The sequence below is a fragment of the Phascolarctos cinereus genome, unplaced genomic scaffold (assembly GCF_003287225.1).
Source record: "Phascolarctos cinereus isolate Bilbo 61053 unplaced genomic scaffold, phaCin_HiC Scaffold_4;HRSCAF=312, whole genome shotgun sequence".
NCBI lineage: Eukaryota > Metazoa > Chordata > Mammalia > Diprotodontia > Phascolarctidae > Phascolarctos > Phascolarctos cinereus.
In genome coordinates, this window is record NW_027555847.1 from 170505533 (window position 1) to 170521924 (window position 16392).

A 16392-nucleotide genomic window follows, 5' to 3' on the forward strand; every position below is an offset into this window, starting at 1 on the left:
AAGTGGCATAAGAATATAATGGAATGTATTGTGCCATAAGACATGATGAGCAGGCACATTTCAGAAAACTTGGAAAGATTTGTGCAAAGTGATGCAAAGTGAAATGAGCAGAACTAGCAAAACACTGTACACAGTATCAGCAACACTGTGTAATGATCAACTATAAATGACTCAGCTTTTCTCAGTAACACAATGATCTAAGACAAGTACAAAAGACTCACAAAGGAAAATGCTATTCATATCCAGAAAAAGAACTGATGGACTCTGAATGCAAATTAAAGCATATTTTTCTCATTTATTCTTTCTCATGGTATTTTTTCTTTTTGCTCTGTTTCTTCTTCCACAATTGTGATGAATATGGAAATATATTTTACATGATAGCATATGTATACGCTATATCAAACTGCCTACCATTTTTAGAAGAGGGGAAGGGAAGGAGAAAAATTTGGAACTCAAAACCTTACAAAAATGAATACCAAAAATTTTCTTGATATGTAAATGTAGGAAAAAATAAAATACTATTTAAAGCAAAAGAGGGGGGCTAATATTTATATACAGCCTGTTATTTTCGAGGCACTATGTTAAGTACTTTATCATTATTATCTCATTTGAGCCTCACAACCACCCTGGGAGGTAAATTCTATTATTATCTCTGTTTTATAGATAAGGAAGCTGAAGCAAACAGATATTAAGTGACTTGCCCAGATTCACATAGCTAGTACGTGTCTGAGGCTAGATTTGAACTCATATCTTCCTGACTCGAGGACTTGATGTTCTAGTCACTGTAACACCTAACTGCCTCTTCTTCTCACATTCCTTCTGTCTTCTAGAGTTCACTGAAACCCAACTTTCTCCTTAAGACACCACATTTTTTGGCATTTTCTCCAAGGCTAGCTACCACTTCCTTGACACCCCCTAACACACAGGGCCAAGAGGAGGAGTTAGCATATGCCACTTTCAGATCCATCACCCAGCCACCATCCCAGTTTGACTGCAAATTGAAGCATACTATTTTCACTTTATTTTTTTCATGTTTTTTCCCCTTTGTTCTGTTTCTTCTTTCACAACACGACTAATATGGAAATATGTTTTACATGATTGCATATATATAATCTATATCAAATTACTTACTATCTTGGGGGAGAAGAGGAAGGGAGGGAGAAAACTTGGAACTGAAAATTTTATAAAAAATGAATATCAAAAAATTGTCTTTACATGTGACTGGAAAAAATAAAATACTATTAAAAAAGTTTACTCCATCCTGTTAAGATCCTTGTCGCTCTCACCTAGGGGCCTCTAGGTCACTCTCCCTCTTCCCTAATAAGTTCAGCCCCCGACTCAAAGTCTTCACCATTTCAATCCTTGCCTCCTTCAAAAACCTTGGTCTCGCTTTTCCTCAATCTCCTTTTCAGGCCTTCTCAACCATGCACTGTCTAAACATCCCCTGCCAACCTCATTCTGAGGAGGATGGGCTCTGGACCCCAAAAAGGAAAAGCTCTGGACTTTCCCATGTGGCCAAATAGCTGAGGCTATAATCCTATCAACTGGCTTTTCCTTACCTCCTATGCCCAATCTCCCAATTCATTGTTACCCTTAATTGACCCTAACCCTCTATTGTCTATTACCTCCAGATGGCTCCTGACTACTTCCCACCTTGGACTCTATCTAGACCCCATTCTTGACTTCACCGTCACTCCCATCAAGATCCTCCCTAGACCCCTCCTCCAGTCACCCTAGACTACTGGCCACTTCTATCAAGATCCTCCCTATATCTCTCCCACAGTCTTTCTGTATATAAGGTCCATCTTGTCTCCATTAAGGTACTCAGATACATATAATCTAGCCAATAGCTCACAAATGTTCGGCTTCCTTAAGAGTCTGGCCAGTATGGTGGATCTTTAATAAACCTTGTCTTTGGCTGAAAGAAGATATAGAGCAAATTCATTTGGGCATGATTTTGGGGTCCCAGCACCCCTAAACCTCTAAGCCTCAACAATTCACCTGACTTTACCACAGAGGCCAAAATTCTTAGTCATGACATGGGACTTTGGGTCCATGTTTAATGACCAACTTGTTATGAGACCTTTACTAAGTCATGGAACCTCTCTGGTCCTCAGTTTCCTCATTTGTAAAATGAAGGGTTTGAGTAGAAGGCTTTTTTTAGCTCTAACTTGTTGAATCCGTAAGACAATGGCTTAGATTTTCAAAATGCCATCTTAAAGATTATTGCTGTCTTTTGTTTTCATATCTAAATATATCCTGCCCTTCTCCCCTACCCAGCAAGCTGTTTGTAGCAAAGAATAAGAAAGAGAGAAATAAAAACAGTTCAGCAAAACTAATGTATCAACCGAGTCTGATAGCACAATGTTCCACATCCATAGTCCATCACCTCTGCTAAGAAGGAATGGAGCGCTAGAAAAATGTCATTTGTTTGTAGATCTCAGAGGGAATCTCAGATGCAAAGGAACTTCCATGGTATTTCGGGAAGAGCCTGGGAATTGGGGTTCTAAGTAAAATTCAAAGCCTTATGCTTTGGAGAAGCAACAGATGATGTAATGTACCCTGGGGGGCTGAGCGCAAGTCTCAGCTCCAACACTTTCACAGCTGGATGCATTTGGTGGGGGTGTAACCAGGACTAACAATTGATAAGGAAAACCCAGATTGCTCATGTAAGAGATAAAATAAACAATCTGTCTAAATGATATTCAAAACTGCAGCAGCCATGGATTCTTTCCTGTTGGGGAGATGGGGAGAAATCCCAGGGAAACCTCTGTCCTTTTTATATTTACCAGCACCTGTACTGGATAGCCTGAAATCAGATGGCAGGGTGGAGGCAGGGAGAGCTCAGAAGGGTGGGAGCTGCCAGTGGGGGAAAGGCTAGGCCAAACAAAGGCTAGAGAGGCCCAAGAAAAAGTATTACTAACGCTCACTTCCAAAACTCTAACTCTATTGAGTGGGCTGTGTGTGTGTGTGTGTGTGTCGCCGCACCTTCACATAAGCAATTCAGTGCAGATGAAAAGAATTCTCTTTATAGAAATTCTTTTTTTTTTCCTGTTTGCAGAAAAAAACGAAAGGATGTCTCCATGGGTTGTTTTTTCCCCCCTAGTTTCAAGACTGCTTTTTAAAGACCCTTGGACTCCACCTACCCTGTTTCCAAAATTAAAATAAAAACACTGGAGCTCCATTAAGGACTAAAAAGAGCTGGGAGAGGGGCAGCACCAGCCCTGGATTCAGAAGGACCTGAGTTCAAATCTAGCCTCAGACCAGAGGCTTGACACTTACTAGCTGTGTGACCCTGGGCAAGTCACTTAAGTCAAGTTGCCTTAAAAAAAAAAGAGTTGGGAGAAGAGAAGTAGATGGAAGAAAGGAGGTATAATAGGATCTTGAGAGCAGGGACTGTCTTTTGCAGTTTTTTTTCCCCAGTGCTTAAGCATAGTACCTGGAACACAGTAGGTGCTTAATAATGCTTACTGACTCACTGGTGTGAAAAATGATTCTCTGAGCTTCCACCCCATTCTGCACCCCCAGGCAGTCTCCTGCTCTAAAATTTTTCACAAGGACATTACTGACAAAGAGTTTGCATTGAGTCTTACCCTGGTCAAACTCCAACTCTGGCCTGAATTGATTTAATCTACTCAAGCTTGGGTGGAAACAGATTCTTCTGCCTGGATAGCCCAAGACTGAGAGTGATCTGGTTGGAGGGTGATCTGATAGAACAGGGTATTATCTCTGTCCAGAGGTAAAATGATTGCAGGTTGATAGCAGCTTCTACTGTTTTCAACAGGTATCTTACCAGGATTTAGTGACCTAAATCACGGTACTCAAGACCTTCATTTTAATATAGCCCACCTCCCAGTGTATTAACCAATCAGAGTTGATTGATACCCCTTGGGAACACCTACCCTTCAAAGGGCATTTAACTCTGTACCTCCAAATTCCAAATTGAGCCAGTTCTGGATTGTAACTCCCATGCAATGCATGTCAAGCCACCTTGAGAGAAATAAAATGTGGACACATGACCTAAATTGTTTGTTTCTTTCTTAGAACAAACTCTGTTTTTGGGGAACGCACTGCCTCCTAAGGTAATCCATTCCCTTTTGAAATAATAATCTAGTGTTTGGCCGCTTTGAGACAATATCTGCCTTGCTATAATTTCTGCCCATTACTCCTAACCATGCCCTTTGGTGCCATACAAAGCTAGTCTAGTACCTCTTACACTTGACAGCCCTATAAATACTTGAAAACAGCTATTATTTCCCTCTAAAGTCTTCTGTATTGCTCTTTCTCCAAGCTAAATTCCACTGACCTGTATATGGGGTATCATCTTCAGATCTACTCTGGACACTCTCCAGTCTATCAATGATGGTCCTAAAATGTGGGAACTGAACACAATTTTTCACCAGGGCATATTATAGCAGGACTATCAAAAAACTTGTCCTGGCTATTATTACTATCTTGATGCAATGTAACATCACATTAGCTTTTTTGCATGTCATAGTTTACCATTGCCTCATGGTGAACTGACATGCCACAAAATCCCTAGGTCTTTTTCAGATGGATTGCTATCTAACCAGACTTCCTTATCGAGGGAAATGATTATTTCTCTCATATTAATAACCATTTACTATTGGGGAGATTCAGGATTTTTTCCCTTCCTATTTTCTCATTCTCTACTAAGTCAAATCAGCCCCTGAAGAATAAGGCTGATAATGAGATTGCATTTAATTTTTTCTTCAATCTTGTTCAGACTCCACCCAAGTGGGGAAGCCCATTGTGTTCTACTCAGGCTTGGGTTGGGATTCAGGGGTAGATCCTTTTGTCTACATCAGAGGTTCCCAAACTTATTTGGCTTACCACCCCCTTTTTAAAAAAATTTACTCAGTGCCCTCCAGAAATCTACTTTCTTTAACTTTTTTTTAATTGCTTCATTTCAAAAAAGTATAAAATATATATTTTTAAAATGAGACATCTTAAATTTAATAATTTATTGTAAATTTGCGGTTTTTTTCCTGCATTGAAATTTTGATGATGCAATGTTGCTTCTATGTAACCATATCATATTGTAAACAAGTCATTACACACACATATTCCTGCCAATGCACACTGGACTTCTCAACATTGAGCAACATGCTCGCCTGCTAACACTTGCTCATTAAGACTTGTTGGTGGACTTGACTACTGATCAGTTATAACTTGATTTTGTGAGTTTATTTGAAAAATAATGTAAGCCCTAATACTTTGACTGTAACACAACAAATGAAACATATGCAAATGGGTTTTCAAAATTTTCTTCTCTTCTTTCTTTATGCTTCCACTGCCACTTTATTTTTATTCAATGCTCCTGGAATTGTACCCGAGGGTACTACTGCCCCTGAATTGTTTTAGCGACCCTAGGGGCCCTATTTTGGGAACCTCTGGGAGATTGTCCAAGGCTGGAGGTAGTCTGGGAATAGGAGTGACATAATCAGTCATGTCTTCCAATCCTCATTACAATAGGTTCATCTCTCATTGTAATATTCATTCTTCCAAGGGCACATAAGTATCGAGAAGCTGCCATGATCCATCTTTTGTTCACAGAGATGGCCAAATGAGCAATCCTTTTATTCACTATTCACTAGCCATAATTAACAAAATGATTAATTACCCAGAAATTGTGTCTCTTGAACTTTTTATATATCACATTATATTGCATTTCTGAAACTGGACTTTGAAATCCGAATGTGGGATGTTATTTTTCTCCCTTTGATTTTCATCTTATTAGAATCAGCCAGATGTTCTCTCATGCTTGTGAGTTTTTGGATCCTGAGTTAGCTCTCTTTCTAAATTTGACAAATATGCTGTCTATACCTTTATCCAAGTCATTGATAAAGTAATAAGCAAAAGGTCCCGGTAACAAATCCTGGGTTACTCTACTAAAGAAATTTCTTTGAGTTGACATTGATCACCGATTGTGTTGTGAATCCATCTAACTGTACCACATCTTTTCATCTTTTCCACAGAGTAGCATGAGAGACTACAGAATTCTCCTGATCTACCAACCTAGTAACCTTGTTGAAACAGATAATGATGCTAGTACAGCATCTTTTTTTTTTTGGATGAGGCAATCAGGGTTAAGTGACTTGCCCAGGGTCACACAGCTAGTAAGTGTCAAGTGTCTGAGGCCACATTTGAACTCAGATCCTCCTGACTCCAAGGCCAGAGCTCTATCTACTGCGCCACCTAGCTGCCTCCTCCCTTTTTTTTTTTCTCAGCGTGCCCAATTCTTGATGAACCCATGTTGGCTCTTTGTGATTGTTGCTCCCTTTTCTGGATGTTCATTAGCCATTCTTTTAATAATACATTCAAGAATTTTGCCAGGAATCAAAGTCAAGCTCATTAGCCTTTAGTTTTCAGAAGATTTTATTTCCTATTCCTTTCTAGAAAATCAAGCCAACACTCTTACCTAATGTCTTTCAAAGATCATTGACTGTAACTCAGCAAGTATATCTGGTGACTCTTTCATGGATATGGATAAAATTCAATCTGTCATTGCTGACTCCTGCTTATCCAGGATAGCTAGGTATTTTCTTACCACCTCCCTACTTATCTTCAGATTCCCAGACTTTTAGAGTGGCCAGATAGTCCAAGTAATATTTAAATGGAATCCTCAATAGCATGTATACCTGACAAATAGTCATCCAGTATGAATTTGAAGATGTCAAGTGAAAAAACACTTCCCTGGCAGCCCAATCTTTGGTTAGTTCTAATTGTTAGAAAGATTTTCCTTATGTTGAGTATAGATTTGCCCCTTTTCAATGCCTATTGATGTGGTTTAGGGGTTCAGGGATGCTGGGACCCCAATATCACAACATGCAGGTCCTGCCCAAAAGAATTCAACCCAAGCCTTCTTTCAGCCCAAAACAAGGTTTAATAGAACATCTATCATATTGGGCAGACTCTTAAAGAGTCTGAACGTGGGTAAGCAGTGGCTAAATTATAAGAATCTGAGCATCTTAATAGAGACAAGATGGACCTTATATACAAAAAGCCTGTGGGAGGGACCTAAGAGTGGCCAGTAAGCTGGGGTGAACAGAACTCCTAGGACCTGGACCTCATGGCCAAGGGAGAATGGAGCCTAGCTAGGATTAAGGATGGGAAATGGCTGGGGGCCATAGGGAAGTAAGACAATGGAGGGGAGGCTGGGTGTAGCCACAATGAAAGGCCAGTTGATGGGATTATAGCCTCAGGCTAACTCCAGAGATTTGGCCATGTGGGAAAGTCCAGGGTTTTTCCTTTCTGGGGCCTAGATCCCAACCCCATCACCATTGCTTCTGGTTCTATGCTCCAGGGCCAAATTGTATAAGCCTAATCCTTTTTCCAGTGACAGTCACCCAAACACCTGAACATGGATTTCAAATCCCTCCTTCCTCCCCTAGTCTTCTCTTCTCCACTTGGGTATTAATTCCCTATTAGCTATTTTTGTTCTATCCTTTACAATCCAAAGATCATTCTCCTTAGCACCAAAGAAAACAAGAAGAAAAAATAAGAGTTGGGTGATGCGGTTTAGGGGTTCAAGCGTCCTGGGACCCCAAAATCAAAATTTTGGGTCCTGCCCAAAAGAATTCGACCCTAGCCTTCTTTCAGCCAAAGACAAGTTTTATTAAAGATGAGCCATATAGGCCAGACTCTTAAGGAATCTGTGACACTGATAAGGAAGAGCAGGCATGAGGAAGTCTCAGCCCCTGAATGGCAGCCAAGATGCATATTATATATAGAAAAACTATGGGAGGGATCTAGGAGTGGTTATGTGGTTTGAGGTGACTGGAGCTGGGGGGTGCTGAGAGAAGGGGTGTCTTGATGGGAGTGGCCAGTACTGGAGAAGGAGTTTAGGGAGGATCTTGAAGCTGGGGTCACTGGGGTGAGTCCTGGGAGAATCCAGATGGGAGTGTCTGGGAGGTTAAATGGGGTCATCCAATAGACAATGGAGGGCTAGGCTTAATTAGGATAACAAAGAATTGGGAGATTGGGCCTAGCTGATAGGGAAAGGCCAGCTGAGTGGATTATAGCCTCAGGCAACCACTCAAGACTTCTTTGACCAAGTGAGTTCAAGGAAAGTTTAAGAGTTTTCTGGGGCCCATAGACAAATAGGAACCCAATTCTTTTTGGAGTGAGGTGCAGAGATCTCAGCTTGGACCTGTACGCCATCAGGTCTGCATTCATTCACCTTAAAAAAAAAAATAAAACCACAAACTTTTGGTTATACTTAGATTTCATCACCTTGAACTTTAGCATCTGTGAAAAATGATTTTTCTTAATAATCATTCTCTCCGAAACTCAGAGCTTCCCCATCCCCCTTTCTTTCTAAGTTCAGTCCTTCAGAAGGACATTAAGATGTAATCCAAATGGATCTATTCCTGCTCATTATGTTGCCTAGACAGGTCTGGGAGAATATTGACTCCTCCCTACTGTCAAGACAGGTGATAGGGAACTTGATGTCTCTTTGACCTGTATTGAGTGATGAGAGTCACATACTGAAAGACCCTCATTTTAATGCGGGCCACCTCCCAGAGATGATTGGTATCCCTTGGGAACACCTGCTCTTCAAAGGACATATAAGGCTGTACCCAAAAATCCAATTTGAGCTAGTTCTGAACCGGCCCCCTTAGGGGAACCTAGTTTTGGACTAAACTCCCATGCAATGCATGTCAAACCAGCTTGAGAGAAATTAAAATGTGAACATACGTACCCAAATTTCATGTCTCTTTCTTAGAGCTCTGTTCAAAATTGGGGTTCATGTTTTCTTGGGGTTCACACATCCCTGACACTTTTCTTACAATTCAACAACTTTTTCATTTCATTCTTTGTTAAATGCCCTGACTCTTTCTTCTGTGCATGTCTTTTTAAAAAATTATAGCCAATTGGTGAGTGAATTTCCTGTGCATCTAGAGTAATCCCTTCAGAGAACTACTAAAGAATTCTCTTTTTCTTCCTCATTGGAATTTCTTCTGGTTTTGTCTTCAGAATTTCATTGTTAGGGGCTTTCTGTCTCTTTCACAGTAGTGTGAAAAGAGTACTAGGTTTAGAGCCAATAGGAGCTGGTTTTGAATCCCAGCTCTTCTACATAACACCTGTCTGATCTTAGTTAAGTCCTTCAACTTCAATGAACTTTGGTTTCCTGACCAGCAAAATGAGAAGCTTAAAGAGATGATCTCTCACATCCCTGAGAGATTCCTACTTTAGCCCAACTTATTGCAGGACTCAGGCTACTCTACCTTCTTCCTCCTTTTACAATCAATAGGAAGGTCATACCAATTGCAGAATGTAGCCCTAGGTTAACGAAGAGCATGACCCTCTGGTTACTTTCCCAACAAAAGTCTTCCTGTATACATTTTGCATCCTGAAAATGGCTGTTCTAAACACAGAGACTACAGAGATTTCCAAGGAGACCCATAAGCAAAGGAGAGGTGGTCATTCCTCAAAACCAGCTGTCAGTGAAGAAAAGTCTGTTTCCTACTGGTATTCCTCCAGGGTTTCTTCCCTCCTCTTCTCACCTGAATTCACCCTCCTCCTTCCCAAGCAGCTGCTGAACAAATGGCATCTCACGGAAAGGAAAGGATTTAACAAGTACATGAAGGAAGTGGGAGTGGGGATGGCCATGAGGAAAACGGCTGGAATGGCCAAACCAGATGTTTATATTTCTGAAAATGGGGATGTAATTACCATTAAGACTGAAAGCACCATAAAAACTACACAATTCTCTTTTAAACTTGGTGAGAAATTTGATGAAACCACAGCCAATGGCAAGAAAACTCAGACACATTGTACTCTTGAAAATGGTACATTGGTCTAGCACCAGGCAAGGAATTAAATGAGCTAACCTGCCTTGGACAACGGACAAGTGCACTTGATCCTAAGAGTCCACAAAAGAGGTCGTGTTCTGGGAGGATAGACCGTCTTCATCTGAGGCCTTGAGGTAGCTGGATATACCACGCCTTAAGAGAATCATCATGAACCTCATTAGGCTGGGAAAGCTTGAAATGAGAATTAGATTAGATTAAATTAGAAAGTTTAGTTACTACTTGGTCCAGGACTGGGTAAAATTCCTTTATCAATTAATCAATAAGCATTTATTAAGATCCTACTATGTGCCAGGCCTTGAGTTTACACTTCTTGTTGTCTTGTCCTGATGAATTATTTCTACATTTAGATATATTCTTTCACCCTGGAAAACACAGTCCTTTTGTCTGCAAAATGTATAGGGAAAGGGAGGAAATGGAAGGGAATAAACATTTGTATTTCACCTAATATGTGCCAGGCACTGTGCTAACTGCTTTTACAAATATTATCCCATTTGATCCTCAACAACAATTCTGGGAAGTAGGTGTTGTTATTATCCCCGCTTTACAGTTGAGGCAAACAGAGTTTAAGTGACTTGCCCAGGGTCATACAGTTAGTGAGGGTCTGAGGATAGATTTGAACTCAGGTCTTCCTGACTCCAGACCCAGAGCTCTATCTACTACACCACCTAGCTGCCTCAGAGACCCCACCCTCAGAGAAAGAAAAGAAGGAAGAAATACCAGATCAGGCATTTAGTTACAATGGCTATAATCAGAACAAGTTGGGAGATGTAATTAGGATTCTCTGAGATTAGAGCTCTGAACTCAGGGAATTTAGCCACAGGAATATGAGACAATGGATAATGTCCTGGACCTGGAGTGAGGATGGCCTAGGTTCAAATCAGGGCTCAGACACTTACTAACTGTGTAATCCTGGGCAAGTTAACTGCACTTAACTTCTGTCTGCCTTAGTGTATTCATCTATGAAGTGGGGATAATAATCATACTGGTGTCCCAGGGCAGATATAAAGATAAAATGAGATAATTTTTGTGAAGCACTTTGAAAAACTTAAAATGATATATCAGCTTCGAGTTTTGACTCAGTGAGGTGGAAAGATTAGAAAGCAGTCAAAGATAAAAGCCCTGGACCAAAGTTTCGTTCCCCTGGATCAGCCTCAAGAGAAGGCCTGAGTAACCAGGAAACTAGGGAAACCAAGTTTGAGTCAGAGGAGCCTAAGGCCCCGGGCAGGATCCTTCATACCTTGCAATTGTGGAAGACATGAATTTCAATAAACATTTAATTTAACAAGCATTTATTAAGCACATACTGTGTGCCGGGTTCTGTGCTTGAGATATAAACATTAAGCAATACTGACAGTTCTCACTTTAAGTAAATTCATGTTATGCAAATTCAACTTCACATAAAGAATTCTGAAAGAAATCTGCATTCCAAGAAAATTACAAAATTCCTGACTCAAATTAAAAGCTGTACAATGTGATGCAGGTAACGTAAACAATGGTGGGAAGCCGAGAAGCATCTCTAAGTCAATTCCTGGGTATCTGTAGACAGTGATACTGTACCTCTCCTTGTGTTCAGTAGTGATCCTTATATTTTCACCATGGCTGGCAGCAAATGTGCCAAGTGAACCATCTCATAAGCATAAACCACTAGATGTGCAAATGAAAATAAAAACAGAAAATATGAAGGCAAAATTGTCATTGATTGCACATGAACTTAGTTTTGGGGTGTCTACTGCAAACACCACAGTGAAGGATACTGAGCATACAAAAGGTAGTGTTTTCATGAAGGTAAACTATCTGTTGAAACAAAGAGAGGGTGCTAGTCTAGAGACAGAGGAACTCTTAATTATGTGGATGGAAGGTTAGACTAAGAATATTCCTTTAAGCTTGACAATTCAAGCCAAGGCTTCCAGGGTCTTAGAAGATTTAAAGGTAAAATACCCTGAGGGAACACAGGTATTTACAGCAAGCAGTGGCTGGTTTACACGATTTAAAAATTGTGCAGGATTTATAATGTACAAGTGTCCAGAGAAGTCGCTAGTACAGATATTGAAGTAGCAACGAAGTTCCCAGAGTTCCTGCAAAAAAAAAAAATAGAAGAAGGTCTCTACTTGCCGGAGCAAATCTTTAATGTAGTTGGAAACCGCCCTATTTTATCAAAGAATGTCATCTTGAACCTATATCTCTGGCAGAAGAAAAAATTATGCTGGGGGGAACAAAGCTTCAAAAAACAGTTACTCTTCTGCTGGGAGGGAATGCATCTGGGACTTGCAAATTAAAACCTGTTCTTGTGTGCCACCCGGGAAAATCCAAGAGCGTTAAAAGAAATCACTGTGCATTATTTCACTAACCATAAAACATGCATCTTTGAACAATGGTTTGCACACTGCTCGGCTCCTGAAGTCCAGAAGTTTTGTCACGATAATAGCATTTCTTTCAAGATTCTCCTTATTTTGGATAATACCCAGATCACCTTCCCCATCTGGATGATGTTAATGAAAATGTAAAAATGTTCTACCTTGTCCCTATCACTACCTCATTATTACAACCAGGGAGTGATGTCGAATTTCAAGAAGTATTATTTACTCACTGCATTTTCCTAGACAATTGCAGCTTTGAATGCAGATAAGAATTTGACGTTGAGAGACTTCTGGAAGACCTGTAATATTTACCATGCAATTCTGAATATTGCTTAGACATGGGAAGACGTAACAGAAACATGTATGAAGACAGTTTGGGGAAAAAAATGTGCCCAAAGTTCATTCCTGATTTTCATGAATTTGACAAAGATGGAAGGTTTGAAGAAATAACAAGTTTTTGTGAAATTAGCGCAAGAAATGGAGCTGGTCATGGATAAGAATGGTGTGGAAGAGTTAGTTAACTGAGGCTCATGGAAAACACCTGTGCAGTGAGGATCTGATCAAGCTGCTACCTGCAAAGACTGCAAAAGAAGAAAGGGAAGCTTCGAACCCGAGGTCTAACCAGAAATCTTCAAAACAAAAGAGCTGGCAGAAGATTTCAGCATTTGAGTGAATGTTTTCTTGTATTGAAAAGATGCATCCAAATACTTCAATATTTTTTAAAGTTCAAAGAGTACTTGAGAATAATATTTCTTGTGTTCATCATATGTATGAGGGGAAAAAGAGTGCCAACATCTCTCGATAGCTTCATTAAAAAAAAAAAAAGCAAAAAAAGGTGCGCGGCCAACCACCAGTGATAAAGGCTAGGTGTAGTGAGTGGGGAAGGGGCAACATGCTGAACACCTTTGTTTACTTTACTGTGCAGTACTATGCATAAAATATCATTAACTTTACCTTTTATTTCATAATTCTGTTCATTATCATGGTAGGGTATTTAATATGTCGGCATTTTTGTACATTTTATCACTTGCATAAAGGTATTATTTTGTGTATGCCTTTGTTATATAGGCTAGGTGAAGTGAGTAGATAGGGATAAATTTGCATTACGTAAAAATCACTTCATGTAGAGGTCTGCAGAACTATCCACTTACCTGTAAAGTGAGAACTCTGTGTACCATGTCAGTCAGTCCTCAAAGATCTTCCCATTAAAATGGGGAGAAGAGGGGCAGCTAGGTGGTGCAGTGGATAGAACACCAGCCCCGGATTCAAGTGGACCTGAGTTCAAATCCAGCCTCAGACATATAGCACTTACTAGCTGTGTGACCCTGGGTGAGTCAACACAATTGCCTGGCCAAAAAAAGAATGGGGCAGGGGGAGAAGAAAAATGTACATAAATAACTAAATGTTATATTAGAATATAAGTATATCAAGAGAAATACATACATAATAGTGTGAGATATTGAGGAAAGGGGCAGGGATCACTTCTAGGGAGAGGGGAGGAGGCAGATCAGGGAAGATTTTATAGAAGTAGGGGGTGAGCTGGACTTTTAAGGGGAGGAAGGATTTCAACAGTCTGGGATGGGTGGAGGTCCCCATTTAAGTTAGTGAGAAAAAGTACAAGGGTAAAAGATGACCAGGTAAAAATGAAGACATTGAATAATTTAATTTGGCAAGAGGCAATAAGACCTGAACCATGGTAGTGGGAAGGGGATGGGGGATATCCTTGCAGAGGCAGAACTGACAGGGCTTGGTGGTTAATTGAGTGTGGGGCAAAGAGGAAGGGAAGAGTGAAAGATGATTCAGTGGCTTTGAACTTGCATGACTGAAAGGATAGTGTTACCAACAACAAAAAATATATTAGGAGGAAGAACTGGTTTGAGGGTGGGGAAGGGATAAGACAGTGAACACAGGCTTGGACATGTTAAGTTTGAGGTACCAACAGTGAAATATTTAGGTACAGATAGCCAGTGCGGCATTTGAAATAGAGGATCTTAGCTCAGGAAAATTGATATAGATTTGACTCTTATCTTATAGAAGTAATGGGAGAAAATTCTGCAGTGGAATATGAGCTTCCTGAGGACAAGGACTGTTTCATTTTTCACTTTTCTCCCCCCTAAAGAGCAACATAGTATAGTATACAGAAAGACAATTGAAGAGTCAGGAAGACCAGGGTGCAAGTCCTGACTCTGACACATATTAGCTGTACAACTTTGGACAAATCTCTTAATTTCCTGGGTCATTCTGTGACCCAGGAAATTCTTTATGGCTATAAATTGTTGAGTGACAATCTGCTATACCTATAAACAATTATCAGACAACTAAATCCAACCAGAGCTAGCCACGTACAACTGGTCACAAGACCCTCTTGATATCAGGGCAAATTTAAATCTGACAACAATTATGCTTATTTGTATTTGTGTCTTATCGCCTTGCTATAGGCTCCATCAGGGAGGATCTTGTCCAAAGTTCTTATCTTTGCTAGTAACTGGCACAGTACTTTGTATGCAATAGATGAATGAATAAAGCATATGTGCAAAACATTGTGCTAAGTGCCTGCCGGGGATACAAAGAGAGAGTATTTGCTCTCAAGTTGCTTATGTTCTAATGGAAGAGACAATACATGAGGAAGGTTTCAACTGCAAGCAAATAAAAAGGTTCTGTAGTCCTTAGGATGCAGTGGCAAAATGAATAGCAATGGTTGCTCCTTAATGTCAGTCCCACTGATAAAATCATATCAGTTTCTGATTTTGCCCATTTGACCGTACCAAGGACTTTGGTGACAAGAACCTTCTTTTCTGGATCTTCAGCAGCTGTGGCTGTATCACTAGAATTTGCGAAGCTCTATCTCCATGGAGGTACTTCCTAGGATGATAGCTGAGGACTCTGGACTGGAAGTTCTTGTTGAATTCGAGGTCCTAAACTTTCTCCATTAGGGTAGATGGGAGAAAGTGATCAATGAAGTGGTAGTACTTTGACTATCTGTCACATGTTTGTCCCCTAGAGTACCAAGGTGCTTCCACTAGGCCTGTCCACTTGGTGAGTGACGGTTGGTAGTTGTTGGGGATGGCTGGCCCTCTCACCACAAAGGTTGCCTCCCCAGATTGTGGCTATGAGGGACTGGAAGCAGAACTAGTGGTTAGGGGGTGTGCTACTACTGCCTGGACTCATATGCTTAATTTTGCCTGTTGGTGGCATTTGGTCAGCAGTTTTGACTGGTTGTGATGAAGAATTTGGGTCCCTTCTCCACAATCATTGAATTTTCCTCCTCAATGCTGGCTTCAGGGGCTGGACCAAAAGCAGGTCTGGAGGTTTGAGGAACACTGCTATTCCCAAGGTTCTTGGGCTAGATGCTTAATGAGTGTTTCTTGAAGGGATGGATAAATGAATGAATGAAACAATGAAAGAATAAACGGAAAGGTAGAGGACAAAATCATATCCACAGGTCACAGTGGGAATTCATTTGGAAAAGAACGAAACCTCATCCTCTAAGACCAGAGATAAAGAAGATGAGATAGAGAAATCTAGAGTAGGAGATTATAAGAGACTTCCCAGACCACTCTAGCCCACCATGCTATCTACCTCTTGCGATGCCCTGTAGCTTTTACTGTCTATATCAATCATTTGGCACTTGACATGCACTACTTTGAATTCTCAGCTCTTTCTTCATGTGGATATGTCTTATCTCCCAAAGTAAAAGGTAATAATCCTGAGGGCAGGATCTGTGATCTCAGACTTCTTTGGGTGTTCTGTTAGCACCTAACACATAATAATCCCCCTGTAAGTGTTTGTTATTTGGTAGATATTATGAAAATAAAAAATCATCCTACAATCTGAGAAATTGCATCAAATTAAATAAGAAGCACCTACCTCTTTATCCACTAGATTCTTAGCTTGAAAGGTCATTAAGTCTGGGCTCTGAATTGAATTAAAAGATTGGATCATTTCATTATGGAAACTCTCTTAGATCAGCAAATGAGATCAAGGGCCCTTCTTAACATTCCCAGGACAGCAATTCAGCTTTCACTAGACCTGCTTTCTAGGCCACTGTCTGGGGCAGCTGAGCTTCCAGCAGCCAAAGGGCTGCCCGGGTTATACCATGGAAAGGGCTTCTGTCATTTGTATCTGACTGAAGTGCAATGAAGGACTTAGAATGAAATCCCAAGTCACTCTTCCTGCTCCTTTCATTCTTTTAACCA

At 40.4% G+C, this 16392-nt stretch overlaps 1 long non-coding RNA gene and 1 pseudogene across 3 annotated transcripts in view; one reads left to right on the top strand and one right to left on the bottom strand.

Moving 5' to 3' along the window:
- Nucleotides 1–6499: 6499 nt before the first annotated feature.
- The window catches only part of LOC110198312 (uncharacterized), a 35404-nt gene continuing 25511 nt past the window's right edge, over nucleotides 6500–16392 (bottom strand). The window contains exons 5-7 of one of the 3 annotated variants that reach the window (XR_013485974.1): nucleotides 13348–13543; nucleotides 9858–11914; nucleotides 6501–8203 (exon numbers count right to left, since the gene is read on the bottom strand). This is a non-coding gene — a long non-coding RNA (uncharacterized LOC110198312). Of the gene's footprint in view, nucleotides 8204–9857; nucleotides 13544–16392 lie in introns of all 3 variants that reach the window. The other 2 variants (XR_013485975.1, XR_002321713.2) reach the window with 2 other exon arrangements.
- Nucleotides 9383–9851, top strand: LOC110198350 (fatty acid-binding protein 5 pseudogene; annotated as a pseudogene).